Below are 14745 nucleotides of genomic sequence, written 5' to 3' on the forward strand. Positions count from 1 at the left end.
TGGTATTCAGTCTCTCCAAAAACATTCTGATTAGCCCAGCGTCGTCTCTCCCAACAGTTGTCCCAACAGTCACACAGAGCATGATCAATCTGGGCACACAGTGAAATCCAGAGCTCAGCTGAGAACCAGAGTGTGCAATTCCCTGTCTGCAAATGAGGCGGCCTCTTTCCCAGTGGCTAATTAGTATAAACCCTGATTACATGTTTTTATAGAAATAGCTCGTCTTTTTTAAAAAAATGCATCGCCACACTTAAAAATCAGCAATAAAGGGTAACTTGCATATAACTTCTGATACGTTTGTTTCCCACTAAATATGGTTTTTACTGGTAACTGGTTTTGTTTTGTTGGAGACAGGGTCTTGCTCTGTAATTCAAGCTGGCCTTGAACTCACTATGTAGTCCAGGTTGGCCTCCAACTCATTGTAATCCTCCTGTCTCAGCCTTTCAAGTGCTGGAATTATAGGCATGTGCCACCACTCCTGGCTGGTAACTGGGTCTTAATCATAAGATTATTTAATATATTGAAGTAAACAAAAGTATATATAACATATATATGCATATATACACAATATATATGTGTACACTGAAAACAATGTTCTAACCTCATTTGGAGAAAATTTAATCTTTATTGTTCAATTTAGTTTAAAATAGTACTACTTGAAGGAAGATGTGATTTGAAAAGAACTAAGGGGTAAACAGATTATTACATCAAATTCTACTCCAAGTCTTAATAGCTTTCTTTTGTTGGACAGTTTGTCACAAGCACTACTGGTGCTAGTGTACTACTTGGGCATAGTGTATCTGCCAACATGACTATTTTTCAACCTGTAAAAAGAGGAAGAACGAGAGGAGGCAAACAAGGGAAAAAAACTGTACTAACAGAGGTAATCTGTAGCTAGAGAAGGACTTCAAAAGAAGTCAAAAAAAGCTGCATCTGCATGCCGGAGAGGAGCTGCCTAAGAAAACAAAGTAGGAGGGATCTATGGCAGACAGAGGCGGGACCCCAGAAGACTCTTCCAAACCAGCAGCTTGCATTATGGGGAGCTGGGTGTGTCTCTGGGAAGGAGGCAAACAGGACACATCTGGCCGCTCCTGAGTATAGCTGCTATCAGTGTGTGCACCACCAGTGGGGGCCAAGCTTCCTACTACAGATGCAAGAGCAGGGCTTGGTGGTGAAGAGCTGCAATGCCAGCACTTGGGAGGCTGAGGCAGGAGGATCGCTGAGTCCAAGGACAGCCTGGGGTACACAGTGAGAACTTCTCATGAAACAAAACAAAACAATACAACCAAACCCACAAAACAAAAAACAGATGGAAAAGAGAAAAAACTTGATAACAATATTGCAAGGATAAATGGATAAACCAAGACAAATATTTAGATCTTTTTCTTTTTTGTTTTTCAGCGCTAAGAATCAGAACTAGGGTCCCCTAAATAAGTGCTCTACCACAGAGCTGTGTCACCTCCAGCCCAGATGTTCAGGTCCTAAAGTGACCATATCACCAGGGCAGAAATCAAGCCAGGAAACAGCCACTTTATTCTTTTTTTTTTTTTAAATCCACCCCCACCGCTTTATTCTTAATCACTAACTATTAAAAAAAAGGCAGATAAAGTTAAAATGCTGAGTTTAGCTAATCATAAATGCTTGCCATCTATGTACATCAAGTTAAAAATCAGGATAACAAAATTTCAAAATACATCTACACACATTGCACAGAAGACACTGCACCAAAATACTGCATTAACAGTGGTAAATGTGGCTAATTAATGGCTTTTAATTTAATTGCTATCATAAGACTTGTGGCTTTAAAAAAAAAAAAAGTCAACCAGACACGGTGGCACACTCCTGCAATCCTAGCACTTAGGAGCCTGAGGCAGGATAGTTGCAAGTTCAAGACCAGAGTGGGCTACAAAGTGAGTTCAAGGCGAGCCTGAACTGCATAGCAAGACCCTGTCTCAAAAAGGCAAAAAGATTTAAAAATTTAAAAAATAAAAAACAACAGATATTCCTTATTTAATGATCTACCCAGTAAATGACTACTCAGACTTATGATCACTACTCGGATTTACAACCTATCATTTTTTGGGGGTACATTTCTGTGCATTTCATTTATAGAGAGCCTCAATGCTTTTTTTGTACAGTACTATTTTCGCTGATTGTGCTAGTATTGTAGTTTTATGTTGTTGTAAATTACAGTACTGCATGTAAAGGGTTATGTGAATAAAAGCAACATCACAAGTTGGGAGTTTCCTTTGACCATTTCTTTGCTCTCAATATCATAATGTATAAATCGTATACATTTCCTTATTTAGAGACCAATTCATTTAAAGACACAGTTGCGGGAGCAAAACTTTGGTTGTTAAATGAGAAATATCTACACTAAAATCATCTATGTATACATTTTAGGCTAAGTCACACTGCTGTGAAAAAGTAGTACTTATCTCATAAAGATTAAGACAAAACTAATTTTGTCATCAAGGTGCATAGACATGGGTCTGTCAGACCCACTTTTTTTTTTTTCCCCCTTCTTGAGACAGATTCTCTATGCAGCTCAGTCTGGCCTTAAGCTCACTTGGTAGCCCAGGCTGGTCTTGAACTCGAAACAACCTTCCTGCCTCAGCCTCCCAAGTGCTGGGATTACAGGAGTATACCACTACGCCCATTTATTAAGCTACACATTTATTTATTTTTATTTTTTGTACCAGGGATCCAACTCAGGACTATGCACTTGCCAGATAGGTATGTATGCCACTGAGCTATATCCCCAGCTTCAAGTTTATTAATTTTAACTTTATGAGTTTTATTATATTAAATGAGTACATAAGAGGGGAAAAAAATCACAAAAATAATGTATTGAGTTTTTTTACATTTATTGTTTATAAAAAAGTATCAAAAGTCAGACATGGTGATGCATGTTTGTAATCCCAGCACGTGGGAGGCGGAGGCAAGAGGATCACTGTAAGTTCAAAGCAGCTTGGGGTACACATCGAGACCCTATCTCAAAAACAAAAAAGAAAAATCATCAAAATTTTCAACGTCAACTGATTTTTGGTGTGCAAAGTCTAAACACTAGAACATCAGAAATAAAACCCTATATGAACTACAGTGAAAATACCAATAGTACCCTACTAAAAAAATCTTTATACTACTTGGATTATCACACCTAAAGCAGTCTGCACACACGGTAACAGCACATTCCATAAGCACGCATCGCTCACACTGACAGCACATGTCTTTTGCTTTCCTTGTCTTTCTGTAGTACACACTTCACATCTCAGTGGTCTTCCTGGTTTGTCAGGAGGTTCTTAGTATATTATACAGTGTGTAATTAGCCAGAACATAAAATATTAGTAGAAAAAGTTATTAAATTCTTAATATACACTGTACATTTAGAATAGACATTTTCATATTTGCTGTGAACTTTCAAAATCTAAAAGATAATACCAGAAATAAATTCCTATATGAACTACAATGAAAATACCAATAAAATTCTACCACAAAAATAACCTTTAAGTGTCACACCTAAGGCAGTCTTCACATGACAACCATGTGTTCCATGGGTATGTCTTGCTTACAGTGACAGCACGTATGTTTTGTTTTCCTGTCCTTTCTCAGAAGGCACAGTTGACATCTTTTTGTTTTCCTATTGTCACAGTAGGTCTTTGTGATGCTGCGTATGCCTGTTTACCTGTCAGCTCACCAGTGTATTTTTGTGTAGTTCCCGGGGCAGAAACATTGTTTTTCCTCTGCTGTAAATAATCTCTTATGAGCTCCAGCCTTAATCCTCTAAGATTTCTCCATGATACTTTGCACTTCTTGTTTTCTTTCTTTCTTTCGGCAGGGTTAGGTGTGTGTGTGTGTGTGTGTGTGTGTGTGTGTATACCAGAAATTGAACTCAGGACTTCACACTTGCCAGGCAGGTGCTGCGCTGCTGAGCTATATCCTGCTCCCCTATTTTCTTCGTAAACTATCAAACTTTTTATGCCACACATGCTTAGGACTGAGTGAAATACAACCACTGGCTAATGGTGTTTCAAGTGATATCATAGTGGCTGTATAATTCATCAACAACATCTACCCCAAAACTTGGCTTTGTATTTACAAGTTTCCATCTCAACCAGGTGTGGTGATGCACACGTGTATCCTCAGCACTTGGGAGGCTGAGGCAGGAGGATCACTGCACGTTCAAGACCAGCCTAGGTTACAAGGCCAGCCCGAACTGCATAGTGACCCTGTCTCAAAAAGACCCCCCGCCAAAGTTTCCATCTCAGGCCTCCATTTTGTTGAGGTTTCCCTAATCAAGACTGCTATTATGGTGAAATGTTGACAGCAGTTACCAGTTTTTTTTCTTTGTCATATACAAAGCCACTGTTCTATCTTTCTGAATACATTCTGTTTTGAAATTACTTTCATTTTGAATTTCTGCTTTGTCCTGTGTACAGTTCCTATGCTGGTTATTATGAGCTCTGGCAGCAAATGTAACATCAGTTGGGAACCTGTAAACCAAGTGGTGACTGTCACATTCTGATTAGTTTTGGAGATGGGAGCAGTAACTCTGTCCACAATTTCACTTGTTTTTTTTTATTATAGAAATAAAGACCTGAGGGCCAGGAATTTAGCTCAATGGCTCAAATGCTTGCCTGGTAAGTGTGAGGGCATGAGTTTGATCTCTGATACCAAAAAAATTTTTTGAAAAAGGAAAAGAAAAGAAATAAAGACCTGATGGCTGAAGTTCCAGGATAAATGTCTAAATTGAAAACATAACTCTTCACATCTGCAAGAGCATAAATTTTTATGCCATATTTTGATTCATCACTTTTCTGAGTGTTTTATATTCCTGCAACCAGCATAAGAAATCTGTGCTAAGTACAGCAGACCTATCAACGCTTTTAGTTCAGCTAATGAAGTTCATAATGAATACGTTTTTTAATATAGCTGTTGGTGCACACAGAACGTTTAACCTACATTTCAGCCTTTGTGTATGTCACAGCTTCTTGGAGCATTTCATCTGTGATAATTTCCAATGCTGAATGGCAGTGCCAGCATTCCATCCAACACGTTTCACCCCTGCCAAGACCTTCACTATATTTTCGGGCCTAGTTCTAACATTGGAACTTAGTTGAATGGCCATTTCACAACATTTTGACTGGTCAAATATATACTCACATTACTGTTTTCTTTGCCATCTGAATCAAGGAGGTCTGCATTCCCTGTGTCTATGTCAGTGGATTTGAGGAATTGAACTCACGCCTTGTGCTTGCCAGGAAGGCACTGTGCCACTGAACTATATTCTCCCCTTCCCACTTTTTTGAGACAAGGTCTTACTATGCAGTTCAGGCTTGCCTTCAACACACACTGTATCCCAGGTTAGCCTTGAATTCGCAAAGATCCTCCTGCCTCAGCCTCCTGAGTGCTGGGATTACAAGTGTGCACCACTACATCTGGTATGGTTGATTCAGCATCATACAAAGTAGTTGTAGTCAAAACTGTCATTATCATCGTTGTCCTCATCATCATAAACCTACATCACTCTGTTATGAAAGCATCTTAGGCTGGGGATTTAGCTCAGCGGTATAAACACTGGCAAGCATGAGGTCGTGAGTTTGATTCCTGGCACCAAAAGGGAGGGAAAAAAAAAAAGAATGAAAGCACCTTACACTATAATGTATCATTTTCATCATCCATACATGATGCTTCCTTCACTTCTGACCTCCTCCAAAATTTGCAAATCTTATTTTTCATGTGCCATTGTACTGAACTGCACTACTTCTAACCAAAAAAATCAAAAGAAAACTTTTTTAACAAATCCTGGGGTGGTGTGGGTCTACTGGACTCTCTGTGATGCTCAGGTAAACATATGCAAAATCAACCTGAGCCTAAGGTGAGTACAAATCCTGTTTTGCCACCTTGCAAACATGCACACCCCTTGCTGTTCATCATACTAAGTGGGTAAACACAATAGATTGTTTCCAGTATCCCTCAAGGAAAAGTACTTGGATGCACAGCTGGCTACTATGATGATAAAAGTATAAATTTACCATAGAAAAGAGATGAGTTCCAATGACCCCAATCTTATGCCCCTCTTTAAATGAGCTAATAAAGATGAAAGGCTGCTATTCTTGGTTTTGTTTTTTTTTTTTTTTTTTTTTTTTTGTTTTTTTTTTTTTTTTGGCCTTTTTTGTTTTTATTGGTACCAGGGATCGAACTCACAACTGCCTGCTTGCAAGGCAGGTGCTTATGCCGCTGAGCTAAATTGCCAGCCCCTCTTGTTATTGTTTTTAAGACTCTACTGTAGACACTAGAGAAAATAAAAATGACTTAGGCTAATGTTGACAAACCTTCTAGAGAAAAGAGCCCAAACAACCCAAAACCCATGTATTTATCACAAAATGCCAACACTATAATTAAACCTGAATACTGAGGTTTTACTTTAGAAAATAAAACTCAGACATTAACTTCTTTCATCTTAAAAGAAAACACGCATGCCACAGGTTTGCCACCATTGACCCAGGTCTTTTCTAATTTCATAATCCAATGAAAAAAACAAATACTGCTTCTTCAGATTAGGTTAGCCCCGACTTTTATCATCTGTTCTCAAGATTTGCTTATTTAATTTCTTAGCAATACAATATTTTGGTTTCAGGGTCCTTTTATACTCTTAGGGAATCCAAAGAGTTTTTATTTAATAAAGATTAAAGATTATATCTATTTATATTTACTGTATGAAAAATTAAAGCAAGGTATTTAAATATATAATTCCCTTAAAAACAATAAAACTCATTCATCACATGTTAACATAAACATCTTAATGAAAAATATTTTTCGGGGCTGGGGATTTAGCTCAGCGGTATAAGTGCCTGCCTTGCAAGCAGGCAGTCATGAGTTAGATCCCCGGTACCAATAAAAAGGAAAAAGACAAAAAAAAAAAGAAAGAAAAAAGAGAAAAGAAAAATATTTTTCAACTCATTCAGCATTATTTGACATTTTTGAAATCTTTTTATGTCTTAGTAAGACAAGCAGGTAAAAAATCTGGTCTTACACAGCTTTGTGACTGAAAGGGGAGGAGTATTTTAACAACTTTCATTAGTACATGTTTGCAGTACTACTGATCACAGTGTGGGAAGGTGGTACATGCACAGGGCACGTCTTAATTCTTTTTTCATCTCCCTTCTCTCCTTTAGGAGGAGTATTTTTTAAAACTTTTTTTTTTAACTTTTAAGAATTAAGGACGCTGGGAAACCAAGCAAGCACTTCCCCTCCCGGGTAAGTGGCTACAGTGTGGCAGACTGCGGTCCTTCCAGGGGGAAAACTACCAGTGTCTCCTGAGATCTGTACCATGCTGGAACTTAAGATGCTGGGAAACCAAGCAAGCAGCTCCCGTCCCTGGTAAGTGGCTACAGTGTGGGCAGACTACGGCCCCTCCAGGGAGAGAATCACCAGTGTCTTCTGAGAGCCATACCATGTTGGAACTTACGAAGCTGGGAAACCAAGCAACCAGCCTGCTAAGCAATAGTGAACCTACTGGTGCACAGCCTAGAGTCAAACATTCCACTTCCCCTAGCCCCGGTTCTCCTGTCCCCCTGTTAGCAAATGGGAGCCAGAAATCTGATCATCTCCTGGGAGGTTGACCATAGCAAATAAGGAGAATTTCCTTCTACCGTCTCTTTGAAGGCAAATATTTTTATTACTGTTTTGCTCTATTCTGATTAATGGTACCGCTCTATTCAATACTGTTTTGATAAGTTCTATAATGTTCTGTATTTCATTTTATTTTGATATACGTGATTGAAAGAACAACTATTATAAAGATAACGAAATATAACGTGATACCTATTACTGTTATCCCGGTAACCTGCTGTGAAGTTCTGTACCAATTTCACTGTACGATCTTAGTTGGCTTCAGTCTGTCTTGTTCTGTTGTATTTTACTACTTTCAAAATAAAATTTTTTTTAAAAAGGGGTGGGCTGGGGATCTAGCTCAGTGGCATAAGCGCCTGCTTTGCAAGCACATGGTCGTGAGTTCGATCCCCAGTACCAATAATAAAAAACAAACAAACAAAAAAAACTTTTAAGAATTATTCTTTGGCATTATACCAAACCTGGCCTTCCTAAAGATTAGTTGTAGAATCTGAAACCATAGCAACAAACTTTCTATACTGTTAACCCACTGATTTCAACTTTGAATGGACCTTTTACCCATGCATAAAGCTTAGGATGTCATGAATTGGTTCTTTGGAAAATATTGGCTCACTGGATTTTGAAGATATTCCAATACTGATATGCTTCACTTGCAATTAAAATAAAATCACATTCAGTAACATCACCCACAGACTCCAAATTTTTTTCTGGTGTACTAAGTAACAGAAAAATCCACATTTACTTCAACCTACACTCTAGAGAACACATTTTAACATGGGAAAAAGTAATCAATACCAATATTTCCACCCTAGGATACAAAAATCTACTGCTTCACATGGTTGAGAATGTATGCATATGCAACTCTTTTCCCACCCTCCTTTCCACTAACAGTACCAGGCTTCTCTGAGATAGCCAGACACCAAACGTGAAGCAACACTGACTGACTTAGCCGGAAACTTTCAGAACACAGCCTTTCTTTACACTCTGTTCATCATAAAAATTTTTGTCTTCTGCTCAACTTTAATACACTGCACAGTACACTTTTAATTGTCTGCACAGATTCAGTCAACAAAACTAAAAAGGAACTTTTGGTGACTATAAGTTGAATTAGCTATGGGCCAAAGAAACTGTTAACTTTAACAGCAATAGTTGCCTAAACAAAACTGAAATTTGGTTTTAAGCATGAGTCATAGATCTGCCTACAAAATTACTCAAGGTGACTAACAATGGCAATAATTGTAAGTACCATGCCACATAAATAAACAGATCCCAGGAAAGGTAAGTACAATCCTTTTATATAATACTGATGCTTCTGCCACCAGCTCAGGTGAGGACTTCATTTCAGGATTTCTGTCTTCAGCTGTGGGCTGAGGAATTTAGAAGATACTCTACCCTCCTCCCTACAGTACTGAGTGTTTAGAGAAAAGAAGTTGGAATTGATGAAATATACTTTAATTATCATGGGCAAAGATTACTAAAAATAACACACGATACCACTCCCTAACTACACCTCCCTCAGCAGCTGCCCATAATTTACAGGCTGAGGATAAACTCTGGCATTTAGGGCCACTTAATTCCAACCTGCTGAGTCAACCTCATCTCTCACGAACCCACCACACATTCTTATGCTTCCTGTTTCCCAAATAGGCCAAACACTTTCCTGGCCTCAATGATTTGTGTGTATTTACTTCTCCATTCTTAATTTTTCTCCATCTTTTTATCTATCCCATCAAATCTTTCAAGGCTCCATAAAAATGATTCCTACTAGGGTCATTTCTCTATTCCTATTCAAGTACTCTGAACTCGAGGTATACTAGAAAATTAATTCAGGGAAAATGGGCAGGGATTTAGCTCAGTGGCATAAGCACTGGCCTGACAAGCATGAGGTCAGGAGTCGATGGCCAGTACCGGGGAAAAAAATTCAAGGAGTGTTAAAATCACAAAGGATTTATCTGTTCACTGTATTTAATATGTGAAAAACAACTAACCCAACAAAGAGTAAATGGTTTGCTTGAAACCATACAGCTAATTCTAATTAATTACTAAGACCAGAATTTGAACATCCTTTTTTTTTTTTTTTTTTTTTTTTTTTGGTGGGTATGAAAATCAAACTTAGGACCTCGGGCTCGCCAGGCAGGCACTGTGTGGCTGAGCCGTGTCCCCAGCCCCTAACAACCCTTATTCGTATTCTTTTTTCTCACTTATGCCAGTACAGTCTTGAATAATTGTAACTGCATCACTAGCTGTTTTTTCCCCTGCCCCAGACTTCAAGCAAAGCAGAGATGGGGACTTTACACGCATCGCATCGGGCAGTAAGTTCGCTGCCTCCAGGGCACCACACTCTGTTCCCAGAGGAAATCCTATTCTTGAGTTTATTGGTTCTTTTGTCAAACTGTAGCTACCCTACATAAACAAAACGCCTTGTGACTCTCGGGGTGCTTTCCCCACACCCACGGCCGAGTCACGGCCTCAGCCCCCGTCCCATAAAGCAGGTCTGTGTGCACGCTGCTTCCACCAACAGTGTCAAATGCCTGCAAAGCGCCAAAGAAGGCTGCCGTGAGATTCTTTATGTTTACCCTGTATTTCACCAAGAACAATACAAAAACAATTCATGACAAATTCCTAATCGACCTCATGTTTTGCACCACTACTACTTATTTTATTTAAAAACTAATTTATTTAAATTATTATTAAATTTTATTTAAAAAATATTTTATTTAAAAAAAAAAAAGTAAGTAGTCCCTCTCTCCAAATCTGTTCCAACACTTTTTGCTACTTTTCAGAAACAAACAAGTAGGCGAAACAGAAAGTGTGCCCAAAACACACTGTACTCTCCAACAGGCCCATTGTTTAACTGTGACACAACTTGAACACAAACAATTCTTCAATTGTTTAAGCAGGAGGCTAAGAGTAGCTAAATATACAGCAAATGAAAAAGCGGTGTTGTCTGGAACCAGTCAGTCCAACTGACAGTAATTACTAAATTTATTATAATCTACTAGGACCAACTATGGCACATCAAGTACAGATCATGTACTTTGGGAAAAGCAGTTTTCTGAGGGGATTTTTTTTTTTTTTTTTTTTTGAGACAGGGTTTCACTCTGTAACCCAGGCTGGCCTCGAACTCATGGTGATCCTCTTGCTTTGGCCTCTTCAGGTGCTGGGATTACAGGCTTGTGCACCACCTAACCCAGTGAAAAGCATGATTTCAAAAGCACAGTTTTAATTTCCTTTTTTACTTACATCTTATTTAAGTAAACTTTAATTTCTCAGTACCTTATTAAGTAGTAACACAACAATAATCAGACCTCTGACAATATCAATAAACTATGAAAAGCATCAATGAAAATACTCCAAATCACCTGAAGAAGACAGCACACATCCTACACAGAAGGAAAGAGTGTTTTCACCTGACCACAAGAGCTATCCGGTAACTTCCAGCCCACCGGTAGCAAAGCTAGAAAGAAAAGTGAAAAAGGAGAGAAAGTACGATCGGGACTATTAATGAGTTAAAATATAAAGAAGTTTGCTTCAAACTCAAAGGACAGGATTAACTTTCCAGACCTTTTAAAGTACATGGATGGAGATAGCGAAATCAGAGCTAGTTTAGCAAAGTCCAAAGCAAAGTGAAAGCAGCAATGCACAAGAGTTAACTCACTTAGTAATCCAGTTATTTTTCAGGGACTTTGATGAAACCATGGAGACCGTGTGCTTCCACTTTGATCCTTGTCACAGAGGACAGGTGGTAAGTCTGCTAAGCTGGAAAATCCAACAGGAGTCCCTCACACGTACAGCTACAACCAGAATCTATTTAGCCAGAAATCAAAAGTAAATCCCTCTGCACAGAAGGAAACAAGGAAATATTAAGCACTAACCCTAGCGATGGTAAGCACAGGGGAAAAAAATTCAAGAAGTTCTGAAAACAAAGTACATTTTTATGGTCTGAATTCATCCCATCTATTAGATCCAAATAAAGAAGGAAAAAACAAACAAGCTCCGCTCCCAAACAGACGGAATTGAATGTGGTCTCATGTTGGTAGCATTCTCCAGCAAATGACTGAAGCAAATATTATGAAGTATCCTTGGGAATTGTTAACTAGGGAAGAAGAACATCTCATAGTGAAAAATCACAACACTAAACAGAAAACCAAACCCCATGCCTGAGAACTGGCCAAGCAGACTGGTGAAAGAGTTGGATGATTCAATACAGAGCATGTACAAGCCTGAAAATAAAAACAGAAAAAGCAAATATGAAAAACACTGTATACAGATCTTTCAGTAAGAAAACATTAACAATATCTGAAAACTAGAACTCAAAACATTTAAAGTAGAAAATAACACAGACACAGCAAAAGAGAGAATTAGTGAACTGAGATACATATTTGAAGAAAGTGTCTAAGATGTACCACAGAAAAACAAAGAAAACATCAGAGAGAAGACAAAGGAATGGTCTTACTGGATAAATTAACAGCTGGGGAATTCCCCAGAACTGATGGAGGACATGAATCCTTAAACTAAATAATAATCTAATGCATCAAAGCAGGATTAAAAAAAAGTCTATGCAGGCTGGGCACTTGGGAAGCTGAGGCAGGAGGAAGATGGCCAATTCAAGGCCAGCCTGGGCTACACAGTGAGTTCTCAAGCCACCCTTTACTACATAGTGAATCCCCGTCTCAAAAAACAAAAAACAGAAACATAATCCGCAGGTAGACACATCACAACGACATATGTTTCATCACCAAAGAGTTCTTAAAGTTACCCAGAAGAGAAAAGACAAACTTCACAGAAGCAACGACTGAAGGGCAGATGACTTCTTGCTTTCAACAAGAATACCAGCAAGCAGTGGAGTACATTCATGATGTTGAGGGAAGCTGCCAACATTCAATGAAGATCCAACACACTATCTTTTAAGAATGACAGAGAATATATTCTAAAGCAAAGAAAATTTCCCAAAGGACTGGAATTATCCCACACTCCACAAGAAAAAGCAATTGGTTTGGAAATCAAAACCCAGGAAAGTGAGAAAAACCCTTATGTTTAGAATTTTTACAGTACCTCTAAGAAGCTAATAGAAAATACTTGGAAATGAATGAGTTAAAAAGACAACTATTAAAATTTTCAGAGAGTACAATAAGTTACAAAAGGCTGGGGAAAGATGAACTAAGGAGTTTTTCTTCAATGGATGTAGCATTTCTGTTTGGAATCATAAAAAAGGTTCTGGAAACAGCTAGCATGATGATTATACAATGCTGTGAATATACCCAATGCCACTAAATTACACATCTAAATACTGCAAAAATGGTACATATTATGTTTTACATATTTCACCACCACAATAAAAACACTGCAGAATGTGAGGCAATAATGAACATTTACAGCTCTGAATTTTTCTACTAAAAAGAAGAAAACTAAAATTGATGAGTTTGCACATTTGGGAGATTAGGCAGGAGGGTCACTGTGAGTTTGAGGCCAGCCTGGGCTGCACTGTGAGCCCTCGTCACATGAACGAATGAATGAATGAGTGAATGAAATGAGTCTAAGTGTCCAGGCTACGAAGTCCTCAAGAGCGAAATAAATACAAAACAAGTATAAAGGGAACCAATAATCAAGATGAAAGCAAGGGCCAGGTATGGTGGTACTTGCCCGCAGTCTCAGCACTTGGGAAGCTGAGGCAGGAGCATGGCCAACAGTTTGAGGCCAGCCTGGACTACATAGTACATTCAAGGCCAGCCTGAATTACATAGTGAGACACTGTCACCAAAAAACAAACAAAAAAAGCAAGCAGTTGTGTAGGCACGTAGTAAGCACAGTCATATAATATCTCAGATATTCCAAAACTGGCTCACAACTCTCATATTGCACCATGTACTTCATTACTTGCGTAATTTTTTCAAAATTATAATTATTTGAATCTAGCATATTATTCAATTTTGCATTTGAAAGATTTGGGGGGGACTTCTAACATACACAGAACTTTCCAGAGCCTGACATGGTGGTGTACACCTGTAACCCCCCCCTTCACTAAGGAGGCTGAGGCAGGACAATCACTAGTTGGAGATCTCTCTGGGCTACATAGTGAGCTCAAAGTCAACCTAAACTATATAATGAGACCCTGTCTCAAAAAACCAAACCAAAAAATGAAACAAAACAAAAATCAAAGAATTTTCCAGGTATGCAACTACTATATAAATGAAGATGAGCGTACAGTTTGCTTTAAGATTTTACCAAGTCTGTTTACCATGTAGAAAATCACAAGTACTATCTATGCTGATTCTGAGTCACCAATAGCAGTCCCCATATACGAGGCTCCACTGTACCCAATCAAATCCACAGACACAGAATACTTGCTTGCTTAATGACTTAATGTAGTTGTGATCAAGTATTTACAAATTGTATTTCCTTTATTTTTTAAAGTATGGTTAGGGTAATACTGTTTTTCTTCGTGAAATTCTGTGAGGTTAGGTTTAATAATCTATGATTTCCATTTCAGATGAAAGCAGTATACCACAGTGTTGAAATGTACAGATTATACCCTTTGATCTAGATGTCCTATTACTGGAACTCTACTTCAAAGATACACTGGCAAAAATACAAAATGTCACATGCACCAGGCAGTAATGAGAGCAACTCAAATATCCACAATAGGAAGACAGGATATCACATACTACCTCACACAGTAAAGTACTACAAAGCTCTTAAAACAAATGGAGCTTAGGTGCACATAGACACCACAAAAGGAAAACAAAGAAAAATTATTCTATACACTGCCACCAAGGGACAATCTCCAGGGTTTATCTATGACAATGCAAGATGGTGCTGGGTGATATAGGTATGGTGGGCTATCATTTACCTCCTGGCAGGGAGGGGGAATTTGGATTATCAATGTGCACACACTATACAAGTTTATACTACTTTTTAAAAAGATAGGTGAAATCATAAAGATTTTCTAGTTTGAGGTACTACTGGCAGAAACTGTATATATTTAAGGCATACATGATTTGATACACACTGTATAATGATTACCACCATCAAATCAATAGATCCACTGCCACCACCCACAGTCTCTGTAAGTGTGGGAATAAAAGGACCTATAATCTTTTTAAATGGTTA

General features: G+C 38.3%; 1 protein-coding gene across 1 annotated transcript in view; it reads right to left on the bottom strand.

The window, feature by feature from the left end:
• Nucleotides 1–14745, bottom strand: part of Pak2 (p21 (RAC1) activated kinase 2) — a 68851-nt gene that overhangs the window by 37950 nt on the left and 16156 nt on the right. The gene's annotated exons all lie outside the window — the stretch shown is intronic.

The sequence above is a fragment of the Cavia porcellus genome, unplaced genomic scaffold, assembly GCF_034190915.1.
Source record: "Cavia porcellus strain 051 isolate PalLab524CR breed Dunkin Hartley unplaced genomic scaffold, mCavPor4.1 scaffold_14, whole genome shotgun sequence".
Lineage (NCBI taxonomy): Eukaryota > Metazoa > Chordata > Mammalia > Rodentia > Caviidae > Cavia > Cavia porcellus.